Source organism: Coregonus clupeaformis, unplaced genomic scaffold (genome assembly GCF_020615455.1).
Source record: "Coregonus clupeaformis isolate EN_2021a unplaced genomic scaffold, ASM2061545v1 scaf0396, whole genome shotgun sequence".
NCBI lineage: Eukaryota > Metazoa > Chordata > Actinopteri > Salmoniformes > Salmonidae > Coregonus > Coregonus clupeaformis.
Genome location: NW_025533851.1, coordinates 247,006 through 262,401, shown reverse-complemented (window position 1 = coordinate 262,401; position 15,396 = coordinate 247,006). Strand labels below are relative to the sequence as shown.

General features: G+C 44.4%; 1 pseudogene; it reads right to left on the bottom strand.

Annotated features, from left to right (window-relative positions):
* Positions 1–841: 841 nt before the first annotated feature.
* On the bottom strand, positions 842–4,536 carry LOC121556747 (annotated as a pseudogene).
* Between the last annotated feature and the right edge of the window lie 10,860 nt (positions 4,537–15,396).

The window sequence follows — 15,396 nt, the reverse complement described above, 5'->3', positions numbered from 1 at the left end:
TAAGATATAATTAGTTCAGGGTGATTCCCATGTGGAAAACACTGACAACCAAATCTAACTGGCTTCTGCTGCTAGCTTATCGTCGCTTCCTCCCTTCTTAGGTGAGAGGTACAAGCTGCTAATGTTTATGTGTGTGTGTGGGGAGGGGGTGGGGGACTGTGAGTGTGCTTTTGTGTGTATGTGACAATGTGTGACTGTGTGTGTGAGTGACTGTGTGTATGTGACTGTGTGTGTGAGTGACTGTGTGTGTATGTGACTGTGTGTGTGTGTGTGTGTGTCAGTGTGTGACTGTGTGTGTGTGCGTGCGTGCTTGTGACTGTGCGTGCGTGTGTGACTGTGCGTGCATGCGTGTGTGACTGTGCGTGCGTGCGTGCGTGACTGTGTGTGTGGGCTGAAAAGTCTATGCAAGCTCGCTCGAGTGCCGCTCATTTTCCCACACGTTTGAGTCTCAACATGGAACCACGCACGATTGTTCACAGCACACGAGATAATGTGGTGAAAATGACTGAATCTGAACATATCAAAAATGTATCCAAATCAAGTGTGTATGGAACTAACTTCACACCTTCTACGATGCCTTTGAACCCAACACACACACAGCCTCCTCGGTACAACCTGATTCTATAATTACAGGTACCGAGACGAAAATAATCATTACCGTTACCAGTAGAAGAGGAACCCCATAATCTGAATGACAGAACTCACAACTCAAATACCTATTTCTCTTTCAAAAGCAAGTTTGGATTCGTTTTTGTTTTTCACACCCTCCCTTCCGTCCATGGTAATTCCAACGTCTTAGTTGGCAAATTGATGTTTTGCTCGAACCCAGTCAAACCAGCCATTAGGCATGAAAGGCCTTCTTCCTGAACACCTGTTTGAGAACACCTGTTAGGACCTGGGATGTGGAGTCAACATCAAATGAGCCTCTATGGTTCACCTGTAACCCCCAGCATTTAACGACGTCCTGCAGTCATTTTTTAACTTTTCCTTTTGAAAAGCGAAATAGTGTTTTTTAGGCAACTGTAAACTTCAAGGAGTAGGGAATTCAAAGAGTTGGTCTGATGGTGACTGTGATGTCATCAGCCTCCCCTTGCTTGAGGAACAATAGAGAACAAAAAGGAAAGCCCCCAGGACCACCTATTGAGATGTGCCGCTAGTTAAGTGAAACGGTGTTAAAGTGAGGTGAAAAGGAGACTGAGTAGGACTTTAAAACCCACAACAGCCAGGTTTCAGAGGGCGGTACAGAGAGAATGTGTCTCTTGTGGTTAAAGGAGTTATAGATCGTAAAGCTGATGCTGATGTACTGGTAATCAAGCCAAGCATCAATAACACTAACCTGGTCCCAGGCTGTATAGCCAACGCCAAGGTCTTTTCAACAGATCAGGGACCAGTCTAGGAAAACACGGACCTACCTGTAACCGGGTAACAAGGATTGTGTGGTTTAATGAGGTAGGAAAGTGATCAATATTTTATCACATGCACCATACAGTCAACACTGAATCTAAGCTTGATGAAGTCATTGCACTCTAGAAATATGGGAAAAAACACTTAATTTTTGACTAAATTGAATACACTATAAATTAATCAAAATATGACACCTTCACATGGGGGGACTAGATACATAAAGTGCTTTCATTTCTAAAATGGTAAAACAGATATGAAAATACCCGCAAATAAAAGGTGACATTATGTACTGTTCCCTCATAAAATATTTGATCTCAAATCCAAAATACTGGAGTATAGAGCCAAATTAAAATGTTTAGCTTCACTGTCCAAATAAATATGTAGAGGAGTGTATGCGTGTACCATACAGTCAAAACTGAATCCAAAATTGTAGGTAAACAAATACAAACTAAAAACTTCCATAGTGTACCTTTAACAGAGAAACCATTAAACCACAACCCTTTAGACGGACCTAGAAGTCAGTTCAGGACAATATCGTGGCTAATTCCATGATAACATTCAGTCTGAAGCATGGAACCATCAAATATTCTCACTTTCTTATATACGGTCTGTTGGAACCAAACAAAATCCTGAACAAATTGGTCGTATGATGAATCAATAATACAAATATGTGCTGGGCCATCACTTCAATAGATCCACAACATGCATCCATCTGCGTATTCACTCAGATCCTGTGCATTATTTAGGAGTTATGAATCAATGTTTCCATTGTTTTCTATAAGGTAGGCAGAAGCATCAAGTCCAGCAATTCGGCAATAAGAAAACCCTAAGCTGAAAATGGATCTCCAGTCTAACAACACACTTCAACACCATTGTCTCAAGGCTTTAAAAGTCCTTCTTTAACCCGTCTCCTCCCCTTCATCTACACTGATTGAAGTGGATTTAACAGGTGACATCAATAAGGGATCATAGCTTTCACCTGGTCAGCCTATGTCATGGAAAGAGCAGGTGTTCCTAATGTTTTGTACACTCAGTGTATGTCTATCTCCAAAGGAACAACAAGCTTTCAACACATTCATAGATACGACCAAGTTCCGAACAATTTACTGGGAAAAAGTAGACCAAGACTAATAAACTCTGAAGGGAGAAGTACTGTACACAAAGTTATTCACCATTAAACCAAGTGATAATATATTAGGACCCTTAAACTCAGCTCCACTTACCACTTAACTATTGAACCAATCACTGGTCCATACTGGCCTATTGCACCATAGTGTGTTGTGGTGGTCTACCACAATATAAGCCTGTGTTGTGTCAGAGGAAGCCAGAAACATTTTACAACTATCTGTATTCCACCACAGTCCTTTCTAAACTATATGTCAGGTGCCAAATAAATCAATTTAAATACAGTAATTTAAAAAACACCCCTGCCCTCTCAACGTAGAGGGCCCTGAAACAAAGTATCTCGCTAGCTGTCAATTATGTTTGTCCATTTTCTTCCTTTACTTCCTTGGTCTAAAAACCAAACACACATCCACACTAGTTTTTACAGCACCATCCCATTACTGTAAGTGCATCGCCTAAAAAACGTCCAGACATCTTTGCATCACAATTGTTTTCTAGTGCCCACCATTACCGAAGGCAAGTATGTGCAAAGTATCACCCCCTAAAAGATCGATCCACATTCGGTTATAATGGCCTCAAATAGAATAGAAAATGATTTCACCTCAAAAACCCGCTATCCTCAATCAATTCCTATAGGATCAGGCGAACAGAATGTGTCTGGGTGGTTCTTATTTCATTACACCCCTCCTCCGTATTAAACTAGAGGAGTGTTATGAGACGGACGCCATCAGCGTGGCCCCTGCCACCACCCGCGGTGGTCCGCTGTCGGCCCTGGTGCTTTGTGGGCACTCGATCCTCGCCGTCCAGAGACGGTCTCCGTAATTGGTTAAAATGACCGGGGTGCAGAGAGGGGATGACTCTCTCACCCCCTCTCGCTCTCTCTGCTGAAAACCATTTCCCAGCTCTGGCTTGGAGCAGAGCCAAGCCCGGGGTTGTTCGGATGCGTTCCAGCCCTAGCCTGACTGGCAGCAATTACGGGGTGTCTGAGCCAAGCTCAGCTTGCTGCTCCGCACAAACACCCCTAATTACTGCCAATTAGGCTAGGCGGGTAGTCAGATTGGAGAAGCCGGGGGGATGTTCAGGCATGGGTGGGCATGGAAACAATTTTCAAGAGCTTAGAAAACGTGACTGGATGAAAAGGTTAATACTTTGGAGTGCGGGGAGGGAGGAAGGTGGAAGGAGGGGAGGGGAGAGAAGGATAGAGGGATACTGACAAAAGAGAGGAAAGGGGGGGGGTGAAAGCCTGGTTCTATTTTCTCACCTCCAGCGACGAGCCGGGTTTCTTTTTCAGCTCCTCACATTTCCTGAACTTGCAGATCTGGTGGCCCGTCTTACGGTTCCGACAACTGCTGCACACGCCGCAGTTGATTAGCCGCCTGCAGGGCGCGCACACCCCACACCGTTTCCTTTTCTTCTTCGCAGGGTTCCCGCCGGATGCCGAGGAATTATTCTGTGGGCAGTCTGCCAGATTGGCAATTTGAAACGCACTGTCTGTAACGGCTGCCGAGGCTGCGGGGGAGTGAAGGGCTGTCATGACGATGACCCCGGGAGGTAATGAGATGCCCCCTAAAGCTGGAATGGCGGAAAAAGTTCCGACACGTTCCTGGAGATTCATTATCTCTGCATCGCCGGCGCCGCATTTCAGCTTGTTCATGCATTCTCCTGCTAAAGGTCTGCAGTGTTCAGGGGATAAGCTAGAGAGGAAATTATTATTTGCCATTTGCTGTAGCGTTTCTGGCGGCGCGCCATGCTTCCCCGGCCTCTGGGAGTCATTCCTGTGCATGCTGGTCCTATTAGGGTTTATTGTGGCCGATTTCCGCCCCCAGAGCATGGCGTTATCGCAGTTCCACGGGGACATGCCGATCCGGGCGCTGGGGAAAATGGGCGTCGTGATGCGGGCGATCTTGGCCGTCTGGCCGAACGCGCCGTTGGTTTTGTAAAAGTTTGCAAAAGAGCGGCATGCTCCATCTCGGCGTTATAATCCAAAAAGCTGGCTTAATCCACCATCCTGGAGGTTCTGCAAGTTCTGCAGTTTGAAGGTTCTGAAGGTTATCTTTTGTAAGAGGGACAAGTCTGCGTTTGTCCGTTCTCAATGCAGAGAGCATTGTTTATATTAGACATGGCTGGAGGACGGCTGAGCAGGGTTCACTGGGGAAGAGTCTGGGGTCGCCGCACGGTGGCCTTCAAAACTAGAAGCTCTGGTTACCACAACAATATGTTACCATCCTGTTCTGTCTCCTCCAGTACTAGAACACAAAGAACAAACAATGACAGATACAACAGGAAAACAACATCCTCAGCCTAATCAATTTCCATTCCCTCTCTCCTCAAGTTTTTGCCTGAGATGAAAGTTGATAAAAGACGTCTGACGAATCAGCTGGCATGTCGTTAATTTTCTTCTTTCAGACTATATTATAATGAAACGTATCTCAAACTATTCCGAGCACATCCATATCTGTTGACAATAACATGATAGCTGTGACACACCAACATGTCATAATAATACAGGAATTAGCATGCTGGAGAAGACAGAGCTAGCTCCGTGTCAGAGAGACTTTCAAGAGATGTTTAATGCGGTTGTCAAAGGATTCCTGGATATTTTGAAATAAGTCTTATCAATTATGTATTTGATGGTATATTCTGGCAATGGATAAACAAATATATCTATCTATATATATAAATATAAATGAGACCAGTCACTCAAATAATATAAGCACAATATTCAGCCAAAAAGTCTCATCCATGCTCACTGATATAGCAAACTACTCTGGAACACCAACAGAAAACAAACCTATTTTCCAAATCCCTGATGTTATCCTGATGCTATACAGTCCCCAAAACATTATGCACATAGTACACCTCACGACAGACAACGTTTTACATTCTTTTCACCACCACTGATGTTATTCTAATGATATACAGTCTCTTCCATGTAAACCCACTGCGCCTCGGGTCTCTTAATAGCAACTGGTATTCATTCATGGATCCCAGGTTCTATTACATTAACTCAATGACAGCGGAGAGAGACCACCACTGGTGAATTTCAATCCAACCCATGAAGCCACAGACAGACCTCCACTGACAACCATAGTGTCAACTGCCTTAGGGGGGAGACTCCATTTCCTCTCTCCCCTCCCTCCCTCTCTCCTCCCCCTCAGTCTGCCTGGAATTGGTTTCCACTGATAAAAGCCCCATTAGACACATCTCTCTCTCTCCCTCCCTCCATTAACTTTTTCAGGCTCTTTCTTTCTCTGTTTAATTGCCAAAGCCGATCCATTGCGGGGAAACACTAAAGCATTTCCAGTCATTTCCATGGTACAACCCAACAGCTATCTCCCAAAATGAATGATAAATATCCACACTGGAACGGTGGAGCCACAGAGAGAGAACATATTGGGTGGCCTTACAGCACAGCCAGAATAGTAAAGCACATGCCCAATCTCAATACAATTACCCAGAAAGTAGTATTTTTGCTTATATCTGCTCTACCACAAAATGAAATGAAATTGCTGAATGATGAAATCCATGCCAAATAATGGATTAACCCTTTTTGTTTTATTAATATTCAACTTGAGGACAAAGCACTAATTTAGATCATTTTTATAATCATTTAAAATGGCATAGCCTACCTGATCATTTGAAGCCAATATTATCCATACAAATGCATTATATATATATATATATATATATATATATATATATATATATATTGGTAGGTGGAAACAAAAAAATCCTGGTTGCCATCCCAAAAGCACCCCCACCACCACCAGTAAACAAAACCGTCCATGCCTCAATGATCGGCCCTGCCGTAGTCATTATTACTTAATCAATTCACCCCAGGAGCAAAATACGCAGCCCAAAGGCAATCAAGTCACAGCTATCGATTCTCAACCTGTAAAACAAACTTTAGAGACAGAAATGTTCGATACTTAGAGAGAGCGAGAGAGAGCGAGAAAGAGAGAGAGAAAGAGAGAGAGAAAGAGAGAGAGAAAGAGAAAGAGGACCACAGTACTGTACGTCCGATGACGACTGACGAGCTATTGTGTGGCTGCCTGCCTGCTGTGGCTGCCATTAATTATCGCTAGTCTGGTCTGTCCGAGACACTCGGAGACCAAAGGTCATGCAGAGACAATCCGTAGAGGGGTCTGGACAGTGCAAATAAACCATAACAATTAATCCGACAGCGCCTGGATCACTTTACCGCCAGCTTTAGCCGACGTAAATCGGGGGGCAGTCTGGGAGAAAAGCATGCAAAATATCATGACGCTGCCTGGACTGAGGAAAATGGAAGAGCATCACCTACCTACCAGGTTCCTGGCGAGAAGAGATTCCAGACGCCTAGCAGTCTGCTGCCAACACAGAGCGGCACATTACGGCAAGGCGCGATGGAGAAAAAAATAACGCGAGGATGTGGGAAGAGCACAGGCACACACTGAAAAACTGCGCTCAAATTAAAAGGAGCATTTTTACAGACTTATTTTCCTGGCTTGGAGAAAAGTAGAAAAAAATTGCAACTCCAAGTGATAGCCTATCGAGCTTTCAGAGGGAAAAAAACCAACGGTTTATTATTATAAAACCATGGCGCCGTAGGAGGGAAATAACGGTGCGTTTTAGGTGTTTCTCTGCTTGGTCCGGAGGTGTATCGTGTGTGGCTGCCTAGTGTTAGCTCGGTCCTGTTTCTGTGTGTGGCTGATTGGTGCTGAGGTGAGGAAGCTAATGTGGACACCTACTGACCATTGGTTAGAAATTACTATAGAAACACGAGGAGCACTCGGGGGAGGGGCTGGTTTTAGGGCCAATGACTGTGGCTTAGGGCGCTCTGCCGGGAAATAACTCTGGGAAGCTGCGTCTTAACCTTTTGTCGTTCCCATTCTCTCCTCTTCTATTTCATTCGGACACGCGAGGCGTTTAGAGGGTTGTCATTTACAGTATGCGTCTTTTAATAGGGATTTGCGCTTCGCGTGAGGGAAATCTTGTCAAATTAATTGGAATTGAGCGGTCCAGTGATGAAGATAAAATGCCTCCTACCCAGGGTGTTTTTTTTCCTCTCTCCCCCCCTCCATTAGAACGACCGCCATAATTACGAAGACCTGCGCGTGCCACCGCGGGGATTCATCACGATTAGGCTATAAATCCTTCCCGATGGCCACAAATGCATGGCTCCAGCGCGGGGTAGAAACACATGGATGCACGGCACATTTATTCTATGTGCCCATGTGGGATGCACTCCATTCACAATGTTATGGAATATAATTTCTGGCTAATGCACGTGAAATATGGTCATGTAATGAAATTATGGCGCCAATCAATTACCGAGCCAATCATTCAACCAACACAGATTAGGCCTATAGATTTGCAATTGGTGATGTAGAATAGCCAAAAATTATTTAACATCGCTCTTAAACTCAAGGGATAAGATAATACAGTTCATGAATACACTATTCATGAAAAGTGCCAACACAATGCGATTTCAATAGATCTGGGCTATATGCCCAAATAGAAGAAGTTCATCCCAATTTGACCGAAATGTACCTTTAGTTATAATTAGTGACAAAGCTGGCAGATAACTTGTTAATTTAAAATGTCTTGGGGGAAAAAACTGAAATAAGTAGCCTATTTTAAAACGGCAAACTTTAAAGTAAAAATGGCTGGTGGTCCTCTGTAGCTCAGCGGTAGAGCACGGCGCTTGTAACGCCAGGGTAGTGGGTTCGATCCCCGGGACCACCCATACACAAAAATGTTTGCACGCATGACTGTAAGTCGCTTTGGATAAAAGCGTCTGCTAAGTGGCATATTATTATTATTATTAAAACAATGGCTCCCAAACCGACAGCAACACACACACCCCTGATTACAAATGACAGGCACGTGTGGCAATTAGCCACTCCCGCCAATCAGCCAAGACAGTGAGCGGCTCAATTAACAGAACGCCTGGAGCTATCTGGCACGTTCAAAACAACTAGGAACTCGAAGAATACGAGGTCAAATCATGATGTCAGTGATCTTCAGGTCGGAAAGTCGCTCTAGAAAGAGGCCCGAGTTCCCGTGTTCCCGATTTGGAATTTTGAGTTGGATGACCATTCAAATCGATTTCTCCCAGTCAGAGCTAATTTTTTCTAGAGTTCCCAGTTGTTTTGAACGCTGGGATGTCGGAGATTTCTGAGTTCCCAGTTGTTTTGAATGTGGCAATAGTAAGCACTGATTATGGAGAATGATTGAATGGGTAAATTACGTACATAATTGTATACACATGCTTCATAATGATCTATAGTTTTAAAAAGTCAAACACATTAAATACTCTTTAAAAATATTAATTGATTCCATTGAAAAGGACTCCCCTTCACAGTTATATGCTATATATACAAAAGTATGTGGACACCCCTTGAAATGAGTGGATTCGGCTATTTCAGCCACACCAGTTCCTCATATTTCTACCCTGCTAGAGCTGCCCGGTCAACTGTAAGTGCTATTATTGTGAATGTAACTTAGAGCATCAACGGCTCAGCCGCGAAGTGGTAGGCTACCAAGCTCAGAGAACGGGACCGCCGAGTGCTGAAGCGCATAGCTCGTCTGTCCTCGGTTGCAACACTCAACACCGAGTTCCAAACTGCCTATGGAACAACATCAGCACAAGAACTGTTAGTCGGGAGCTTCATGAAATGGGTTTCCATGGCTGAGCAGCCACACGCAAGCCTAATATCACCATGTGCAATGCCAAGCGTCGGCTGGAGTGCTGTAAAGCTCACCGCCATTGGACTCTGGAGCAGTGGAAACGTGTTCTCTGGAGTGATGAATCATGCTTCACCATCTGGCAGTCCGACGGACAAATCTGGGTTTGGCGGATGCCAGGAGAACGCTACCTGCCCCAATGCATAGTGCCAACTGTAAAGTTTGGTGGAAGAGGAATAATGGTCTGTGGCTGTTTTTTTATGGTTTGGGCTAGGCCCCTTAGTTCCAGTGAAGGGAAACCTTAACGCTAAAGCATACAATGACATTCTAGACAATTCTGTGCTTCCAACTTTGTTGCAACAGTTTGGGGAAGGCTCTTTCCTGTTTCATCATGACAGTGCCCCCATGCACAAAGCGAGGTCCATACAGAAATTGTTTGTCGAGATTGGTGTTGAAGAAGTTGACTGGCCTGCAGAGCCCTGACCTCAACCCCATCGAACACCTTTGGGATGAATTGGAAAGCCGACTGCGAGCCAGGCCTAATTGCCCAACATCAGTGCCCGACCTCACTAATGATCTTGTGGCTGAATGGAAGCAAGTCGCAGCTGCAATGTTCGAACATCTAGAATATCTTCCCAGAAGAGTGGAGGCTGTTATAGCAAAGGGGGTACCAACTCCATATTAATGCCCATGATTTTGAAATGAGATGTTCAACGAGCATGTGTCCACATACTTTTGGTCATGTAGTGTACCAAAAAACGGTCAAAAAATACATTGGCCCATGTTAATGAAGCGTCTCAGAGGAGGAGTGCTAATCTAAGATCAGTTTTTCCTTTTAGATCATAATGAATACGATTGTATGGACAGGGTGGATCTGATCCTAGATCATCACTCCTGAATATGTTGTCTGCTGAGCCGGTGGGATGCCAGTGTGGCCTCTTCTATAAAAGGTGACAGGTACTAATGGTTTGCCATTATTTAATTTATAGTGTTGGCACTCGCCAGTGTAAGGGACAAGCCAAATTGGCATTTCATTTAACAAGACCTATCTCTCAGTTTGTAGTTTGATTTAGAAATAGACTAATAATATCTCGGGTAACACTTTACATTAAGTTGATTTATATTTGTGTAGTAGGCTAATGCTGTAATTACACTAAACTGACAACATTGTATTGATGGCAGTGTAGCCGTTGCCTTTAGCCTATACAGAAAACCATGCAACCTATTCTCAAAATAATCTTTAGATGATACATATATTAACGTTGCCAAGTCACGCATCCTACTATGAGCTTACATTTCGAAGAGATTCCTCCCCATGAACTATTACTAACAGAAACCACAGCAGTCGTTGTCATTAGAGACAGTGAAACCATGTGGTGGTTAGCTATAACTCCTCAACATTACCTGTATACTCTTATTTCTGCCTCAATTAGGCTGGATTCAATCCATATTGTCAAGCATCGCGGGAAGATAAGCGTACAATTAAAAGGTAATTTCTGATTGAGCCGCATATGCAGTGTTTACCGTGATTGAATGCATTCTCCGAGACTGCGGGAACATTGCCATTAATTGTCAATCACCTATAAAAAGCGGATCTTCAGTGTTATGATTGAATAGAGCCCTTAGTCCTTTTGGAAGCATTTCTTGGCAAACCGCTCTATTACTGTATACTATCAGTATCAGCCACTGCACATTTGCACATCACATCTGTGTCTACGTAGCCCAACCATCACCGACTGAAAATCATTTCATCTTACGAGCCCCACATCCCCCTGGGGAAATCTGCCTAGGTGGTCCTAACCTCTGTCTTGCTAAGCCACACAGGGCATTAGGAAGCAGGGTCCCGACTGGGGCGGCTGGGTCTCTAGGCTAGTTGTGGGAGGAATGGGCCCCATGTGGCAGGCCTTTGTTCCTGGCCGTGTGCCCCAGAATCTCCCCCCACACACACACCCTCCTCCTCCTCCTCCAGGGTTTTAAGTGAACTCCAAGGAGTCATTAATAACGGCGATGCCAGATTTAAGTGTAGACAGCGTTTAGTCGATGGGAATAGGATCCAGGAGGAGTAAGGTCATGGTATGTGAGACACGGGCGGCTGGGCCAGGGGGCTGGGGGTGTGAAGGTGAGACATGGGTGGCTGGGCCAGGGGGCTGGGGGTGTGAAGGTGAGACATGGGTGGCTGGGCCAGGGGGCTGGGGGTGTGAAGGTGAGACATGGGTGGCTGGGCCAGGGGGCTGGGGGTGTGGAGGTGAGACATGGGTGGCTGGGCCAGGGGGCTGGGTGTGTGGAGGTGAGACACGGGGCTGGGGGTGTGGAGGTGAGATAAGGCGGGCGGCTGGGCCATGTGAGCTGGGGGTGTGGAGGTGCAGTGGTGTGTATCCATTGATCGTCTACTTGCTCTCCTTGTCTCCTCCACCTGATCTGGGAGTGTGTGTGTGTATGAGAGAGAAAGAGAGAAAGCATCATCTTTCTTGTTCTCCAAGTCCTCATATCTGTTGTCACAGCCCCTTTAACTGTTGTCAGAGTCCCTTTAACTGTTGTCAGAGCCCCTTTAACTGTTACAAACATTTATCTTAATGGCAATTAAACAAAATCATCAAACTATGGACATAAATTACACTCCAGGTCAAACAATACATGTGAAATTATTCCCAATATCAGTTATACAGGATATTTGTTCATAATATTGGAAAATTAATTATATAGAAATAGAATGGCACAGTCTTCTCATTGGAGCTGTTTCTCAATGGAATGATGAAAAGGAGGTGCGTCTGATGAGCTCATCCAGTTTGCCTGTTATGGACACTAGCTTCCCTCTGAGCCCCCTAGAGCATGAGGAGAGAGAGAGGTAGAGAGAGAGGGGGGAGATAGAAAGAGGGGAGAGAGAGAGAGGGATGAGACAGAGAAAGTGTAGAGTAAAAAGATAGAGCGAGAGAATGTGAGAGAGAGAGAATGTGAGCGAGAGAGAATGTGAGGTAGAGAGAGAGAATGTGTGAGAGAGAGAGAGAGAATGTGAGAGCGAGAGAGAGAATGTGAGAGAGAGAGAGAGAGAGAGAGAGAGAGAGAGAGAGCGACTGACTGCAGGCAGGGAAAGGAATAAACAGTGTGAGGAGATTACGGCACGGCAGTGGCGTCGGCAGTGATGCGCCTCCTCAGCACGCCAGCGACCTTGGCTGGTGTTTATTTAGAAACCTGCCTCATTTCCCCCCTCTCCCTTCTTCCCTCTGAGGTAATGTAGCGCTTCTCACCTCACCACAGCCCTCCATCTGTGGCAACATGATGCAGATCAGCTGTATTCACCCTGGCTATCTCTCTCTGATATACTGGGGCACACAAGCACGCGTGCACACACACACACACACACACACACACACACACACACACACAGCTCTACCATTGCTGGTTAATTGGAGTGTACAGAGCATGCAGCTTTCTGAACGACACCGTGACCAGACCAACTATGACTCTGAGTACGGGGCTGTGTCTCGATCCAGAGGCAGCATTTTAAGATACCTTGGAAATGGGACTTTAAAATTGCTATTTATACTGCCTCAAAAGACATCATCCTTGTGGATTGAGACACAGCCGTAGTCTGTATGGAAACGTTGACTCCATCTAACCTCAAGGCAGCCAGTGGTTGGAAAGTACGTTGCTGGAGGGTTAGTGTGTAAACAAGAACAACACATTACCAGATGTAAACAATAGGACAATGCAACAACGATGAGCTTCCTTAGACGCCAGAAAGTGATTAACCTGACCAAAGACAATAAACAAGAAGCTTATTGTGGTAGAAAGGGTTGGATGTGTTTACATGAAGAAGGGTGAGAGAGTCCAGACCAATGCCAGGTTTGGAAACTACATGGCACATTACACATGAGTGGTCCTCTGTAGCTCAGCTGGTAGAGCACGGCGCTTGTAACGCCAAGGTAGTGGGTTCGATCCCCGGGACCACCCATACACAAAAATGTATGCACGCATGACTGTAAGTCGCTTTGGATAAAAGCATCTGCTAAATGGCATATTATTTATTTATTACACAGTGGGCAGAATTTGGCATGAGACGTCATAATGACGTCATTTTCGGGTTCAAAACTGGTTTGGGGATTGTAAAGACGTCAGTTAACCATAGTACAACCAGGTGAAGACTTCCTTTTTCTTGACGATGTCATCAAGACACAGTTGAAAGTAATATTTTAGTTGTTATCTGGTCATACAATCAGTGAAATATGTATTTTGCTGGCAGCAAAAAATAAGTCTAAAAACGTTATTTTACAACCTGACCATGAAATCACATTCACAAGAGATGTCGTAATTACAATTTTACTTGATGAGTAGGTGCTCCCTCTGTGTAGATGAGATAATTGGACAATATCTGTTACATGCTTACTGTCATCTGATCCAAATGTCACTAAACTAGTATTATGCAACAGTTTACCTGTCTATCCTTTACTAACATCAGTGTATTGAAATATCCTCACGCTAGGAGTTGTGCTATCACTTTACCCAATCATTTTCTTATAAGTGCCAGCTGTTGGCATTTGGCATTGTATAGGACATCCACCTCAAACCAAGACCCTCTCTCAAACAACAACGCCTGACTTCATTGAACAAGGGTCAGTGCTATCCAGGTTCCGGGACGCCCCTACCCTAAACATAACACTTACCTAACCCATACCATTTTACATTTCAACTTCAATGGGGTAGGGACGTCCCCAAGATCCCAACTAGCACGGACTATTAAATACAGCTTGGAAAGTATTCAGACCCCTTGACTTTTTCCACATTCTGTTACGTTACAGCCTTATTCTAAAATTGATTAAATTGTTTTTTTCCCCCTCATTCATCTACACACAATACCCCATAATGACAAAGCAAAAACAGGTTTTTAGAAAATTTATTAAAAAAAGAAAAAAAGAAATATGACATTTACATAAGTATTCAGACCCTTTACTCAGTACTTTGTTGAAGCACCTTAGGCAGTGATTACAGCACCAAGTCTTCTTGGGTATGACGTTACAAGCTTGGCACACCTGTATTTGGGGAGTTTCTCCAAATATTGGTGGAGTGCTTTGGTGGAGTGCTTTAGAGATGGTTGTCCTTCTGGAAGGTTCTCCCATCTCCACAGAGGAACTCTAGAGCTCTGTCAGAGTGACCATCAGGTTCTTGGTCACCTCCCTGACCAAGGCCCTTCTCCCCCGATTGCTCAGCTTGGCCGGGCGCCAGCCCTAGGAAGAGTCTTGGTGGTTCCAAACTTCTTCCATTTAAGAATGTTGGAGGCCACTGTGTTTTGGGGACCTTCAATGCTGCAGAAATATTTTGGCACCCTTCCCTAGATCTGTGCTCCACAGCCTGTCTCGGAGCTCTACGACACTCCCTTCGACATGGCTTGGTTTTTGCTCTGATATACACTGTCAACTGTGGGACCTTATATAGACAGGTGTGTGCCTTTCCAAATCATGCCCAATCAATTTAATTTACCAAAGGCGGACTCCAATCAAATTGTAGGAACATCTCAAGGATAATCAATGGAAACAGGATGTACCTGACCTCAATTTCGAGTCTCATAGCAAAGGGTCTGAATACTTATGTAAATAAGGTATTTCTGTTTTTAATTTTTTATAAATTTGCAAACAAATATTTAATCCATTGTAGAATAAGGCTGTTATGTAAAAAAGAACATGTGGAAAAAGTCAAGGAGTCTGTCACGATCGTCGTAATGAGCGGACCAAGGCGCAGAGTGATAGGCTTACATCTTTTAATGAGTACTTATTTCAATACAACAAAACAACAAAACGATACGTGAAGTGGTCCTCTGTAGCTCAGCTGGTAGAGCACGGCGCTTGTAACGCCAAGGTAGTGGGTTCGATCCCCGGGACCACCCATACACAAAAAAATGTATGCACGCATGACTGTAAGTCGCTTTGGATAAAAGCGTCTGCTAAATGGCATATTATTATTATTATTATTATTATTATTATTATTATAAGTCAAAAGGTTCACCAACACAAACCTATACAGAACAAGATCCCACAAATGACAAGTGCCAAACAGGCTGCCTAAGTATGGTTCCCAATCAGAGACAACAAGCCACAGCTGCCTCTGATTGGGAACCACCCCGGCCAACATAGAAACACATGAACTAGAACAATAACATAGAACACTAAACATAGAAACTAACACCCTGGCTCAACATATAAGAGT